Here is a 5,090-nt window from a genome sequence, read left to right on the forward strand (position 1 = left end):
GCTCTTTTTTTGTTTATAGCGCAAAAAGTAAAAATCGCACAGGTGATCAAATACTACCAAAAGAAAGCTCTGTTTGTGGGAAAAAAGGACGTCAATTTCATTTGGGTACAGCATCGCACGACCGCGCAATTGTCCGTTAAAATCATGCAGTGCCGAATCGCAAAATAGGGCTTGGTCAGGAAGGGGGTAAAATCTTCCGGGGCTTAAGTGGTTAAAGTTCAGGTAGCAGAGATTTTGGCAGTAAATAATACCAGATGGGCAGAGAACCCACTGGTAATCACATTTCTCAAAGGGGTGTTGAAGATGTGCCCCTCTGTAAGGAGCTCTTTTCCTAAATTGGATCTTCCCTTAATACTGGAAGTTTTATCCAGGTCCACATCTTCACCTGTAGAACAAGCCTCAATTTGGAATCTAAAGGCCCGTACACACGTACCGATCGTCGGCATACAAACGTCGGTGGACGAAGGATCTGCCGATTGTACGCGTGTTAGTATGGTGCCTCCGACAGATGTCTGCGCACAATCCGCGGACAAAAGTCTTTCTTGCAAACATGAAAATTTTTGTCTGCGGACACCAGAATGGACGATTGTTCGCCTGTCAGTACAGAATTCGGCCGACAGACCGCAGATTTGCAAGACTGGGCATGCTCAGAAAATTAAAAACACAGGGAAAGTTAACCATTACATGACATCACTTCTGCAGTCAGCTGAAGTCTGCAGACAAAATTCTTGTGCTGTCCTTGTGCTGTCTTTGCACTTTTCAACAGACACCGACATCCCGGGGAGAAAAGAGGAACATTTGTATGCCGACCATCGGTACGTGTGTACGGGGCTTAACTCTGAAGATGGCTTTCCTTGTGGCCATTACGTCTGGTAAAAGAATCTCAGAACTCCATTCTTTGGGAATAGGGGACGGACACATTTCTTTCTTCCCGGACAGAGTAGAGCTCGGCCGTCTCCGAGGGTTTACTCCTAAGGTTGCCACACCAGAGCATCTAATAGAACCGTGGGCATTACCAGTTTTTTCTGATTCAGAATCAGAAGCCTGTCATGAATTGGATATATCCAAAGTTATCAGGGTCTACTTGGAGGTTACTGAAAAATTCAGGACCTTCGAGAGACTATTCATCCCGTGGGGCAGGAACAGAGGGAAATAAGCATCCAGCAGAACCTTGGCATCCTGGGTGGTCCAATTATTACAGAAAGCCTACAGGTTGAAAAACATGGATCCCCCATCTCAAGTGAATGTGCACTCAACTAGGGCAGTTTCAGTGTCATGGGCAGCGAGAGCAAACGTTTCCTTAGAAACAGTCTGCAGGGCAGCGCCTTGGTCTTCTCATCACACATTTCTCAAACATTACCGTATTGACCCAGGAGCTCTTACAACTGTAGAGTTTAGAAGAAAAACAGTTTGTCCTTACCTAAATTAAAATTTCTCTGTAAGCATCAAACCCACCCGTGTAAGCTAGTTATTTATCATTGGTATGCTGCCATGGAGGCACTAGGAAAACGGAAAATTGTATCATGCTTACTATCATTTTTCTTTCCTGGTGCCTATCCATGGTAGCATACGCTCCCACCCTCTGTATTCTATATTATGGAGAATGTTGGGGGAGGGACTTCGTCTTTAATTTAAGCTATTTACTAGTCCTGAGGGAGGAGTCCAGGAAAGGGAAATTTGGATAAGTATGATACAATTTTCAGTTTTTGGAAGCCCTGGATTTCTAATGGTGAGGAGCTTCTAGATGGACAGGATTCTTTCCTTTTATCTTTGTTTTCTCCTCTTTTACCCTCTTTCCTTTCTTTTCTTTTCTCCTCTTTTACCCTCTTTCCTTTCTTTTCTTTTCTCCTCTTTCCTTTTATTTACCAACAGCACTGCATATTGTGCGGTCTTATGGTTACACCTTTTTTGATGGCTAACTATCATCACATAAAGAATATTTGTTTCAGTTCTCCTAACAATATCACAGAATGTGTTGGATGTGAACAATGACATTGTAATTGACTCTACATTTTGTAACTCTTTAGAACATTATTTTGTTGGAAAACCAAAAAAAAAAAAAAAAAAAACAGTTTAAACAGAAATCCTGAGAGGGCATTGTAAGGGGGGGGGGAAACAATTCCTTCAGACTAGAAAGGAATGAATCTGCAAAAGGATGTGCTAACACCCCTTTGTGGCATTGGGGAGAGTAAACGTAAGTGGCAGGTGTGTTTCCAATGAGTTGCGCTAGCTCAAAACTGTATTTTAGGGCATGGCAGCCCACTTTTATGGGACAACTGTAAATATCGAAAAAGGTATAAGGGGGGACATCGTGAGCAGCAACAAAGTAATCAAAGGGGTGAATAAGTAAATCTGGGGAGATGTCAAACTATTTTATAATAAAGGTTATCCATGCTATGGGGTCAGGAAGTCTAAAAAGATAAGGAAACCTAGGATTCTTCCATAATGGGGCTTTTGGATAGACTGCGTTGCGTAGGTAGCACTCCAGGCTCTGAGGGTAGTCATCATTGGGGGTGAGGGGTCATAAGGAGCTTTAGGACCATGGAATGGCAAACATCTGAGGGCTTCCACTGATCCTACCACCGCAGCCTCCAGGACAGTAGAGGGATTGAACAAATCCAGCCTTAGCCACCAGGAGACAGTAACCAATTAGGCAACTTAGTAATATTTGTGGCAGTCTGGAAGCACTATCCCACCTTGGGAGGTGAGACACATCAGTGTGGATATCTTGAACCAAGGAGGGTGAGGTCCCCACAGAAAAGACGATAAGCGACTATTCAGCTGCGAGAAGAAGGACTTAGGGAACCACTGCGAGGAATTTGGAAACAAGTAGTTGAATTTAGGAAAAATTTTCATTAATCCGCCCCAGGAGGGACAGAGGGAGGTTCTCCCATGCTGTCAGTATAGCTCTAACCTGCTTAACCACCAGAGATAAATTGTGTGACACGTAGTCACATATCTCTAGAGATCAGTACCCCAAGATATGCAACGGCATCAACCCATTGCAATTGCAGGTCAGACATCACACTGTCCCTAGCCTCGGAGTTAATAGCGAATAACAGGGACTTGGACCAGTTCACCTTAAGACCCGTCACTTCAGAGAATGAGTTTAGAATCCGCAATGCGCCCTGTGTCATTGAGAAATAACAGGAGGTTGTCCGCGTACAAAGCTACCCTCTCCTCCAGCCACTCCAGCCTAAGGCCCATAATAAGGGGAGATATACGAAGAGCTTCAGCTGGTTCCATGTCAATAGCAAAGTGTGATGTTTGTGCAGGATAACTGTGACCTTTCCCCTTTTCTCCTGATGCATGATGGGGAAGGGGCTATACCAGGAAGTCAGACACGTGTGTGTGTGGAGCCTGGAAGCAGCAGCATGGTACAGAGAAGTGATTACATCTGTTAGGAACAGAAGCTGTTATATTATGACTCCTTCATGTCAGCATGTCTCTGAGTGAGTAATAAAGCTCTCCCTGGTTAAGAAGTACATCCAGCCTGTGTGTAACTTGCTGAGCAGATACTGGCAGCATTGCTAACAACACCCTCGTGTCTAAGGGACATAACAGTGGCGACGAGAATTGTGGATTTTAGCACACATGGCCTTCATAGTGTTTATTCAACCATTTGATCCTGCTGCTGAGTCATGGAACTCCTGGGTGGAGAGGCTGGAGCAGTATATGGAAGCAAATAGTGTGGCTGCAGAAAAGAAAGTTGCAGTTTTCCTCACAGCAATAGGTCAAGCTGCATATGGTACTCTCAGAGACCACCTAATTTCTCCAGACAAGCCGGCCTCTCAGCCCCTGCTGGAGTTAATTCAGAAGCTACATGCACACTACAACCCAAAGCCGTTAGAAATCGCAGAGCGGTTTAAATTATACAGTAGGAGGCAGCAGGTAGGGGAGGACATAAAGACATTTATCATTGCTTTACGTAAACTTGCTGCCACTTGTCAGTTTGGAGAGTACCTGCAGACAGCTCTCCGCGACATGTTTGTCATGGGACTCTGCGACCCAGCCATACAGAAACGTTTACTCACAGAACCCGACCTGACTCTGACGAAAGCCATTGACCTTGCTACAGTCATGGAGTTGGCTACACGAGATGCCATCCTCACCCTGCAAACCAGGGTGAGGAAATATTCCACACTGCTATCACCCGACACCAAAGACAACCATCCCCAAATCAACCTAAGTCTTGCCACCCTACTTCTTCTGTCTCTAGGACGCCAACTTGCTACCGTTGTGGTAACACTACTCACAGTGCACCTGCTTGCAAGTTCAAGGAGGTCGTTTGTTTTCTCTGTGGAAAGACTGGTCATAATAGGCTTGTTTGCCGCAGCTCCCGCTCCCTGAATGGTACCACAAGAGGTAGACGTACACAGACGTTTCGTGTGGATGCAGATAATAATGGCTTCAGCTCTGATGAGGAGACCTGTGTTCAGCATGTTGGACTGTTGAGTAGCTGGGAGTACTCCTGCGATAAAAGTGGATGTCACACTCAATGGCTGTCCTGTCTCCATGGATGTTGATACAGGGGCGGCTGTGTCTGTCATTTCATGGTCTGATTTAAAGGCATCGGGTCTGTACCGCTCCAACCTACAAATCTCACACTACAAACCTACAGCAAGGAACTACTACAACCCTTGGGTTATGTGAAACCCCTTGTTACATTGGGCAACCGCAGTCAAGCTCTGCGCCTTTATGTTGTACGTGAAGGAGGTCCTCCGTTGTACGGTAGAGACTGGATCAAAGCCCTGGGCATGCCTCCTTTTACCCTTGCCTAATGTACATTGCTTTCTGACAAAGACCATTGGGGAGAATCCCTGAAGTCTCGCTTTAAGGAGGTTTTTGAGGACTCTTTGAGCACCGTAAAAGGGAAGATGGCCCACCTCCTCTTGAAGCCTGGTGCTACACCTCGTTTTTGTAAGGCAAGATCAGTACCTTTTGCCTTGCGGAAGAAAGTGGAAGCAGAGCTGGACCACCTATTGGCTGAAAACATCATAACAAAAGTTGATAGAAGTGAATGGGCATCACCAATTGGGCCTGTCAAGAAAAAGAATGGAGACATTAGGATTTGTGGGGATTTCAGGGCT

At 45.4% G+C, this 5,090-nt stretch overlaps 1 pseudogene across 1 annotated transcript; it reads left to right on the top strand.

Moving 5' to 3' along the window:
• The first annotated feature begins 3,594 nt into the window (after window positions 1-3,594).
• On the top strand, window positions 3,595-4,526 carry LOC309546888 (annotated as a pseudogene). Its single transcript has one exon. The product of its transcript is annotated as an uncharacterized misc_RNA (transcript).
• Window positions 4,527-5,090: the final 564 nt, after the last annotated feature.

This window comes from Pelophylax lessonae (assembly GCF_965119305.1).
Source record: "Pelophylax lessonae genome assembly, chromosome: 1".
Classification (NCBI taxonomy): domain Eukaryota; kingdom Metazoa; phylum Chordata; class Amphibia; order Anura; family Ranidae; genus Pelophylax; species Pelophylax lessonae.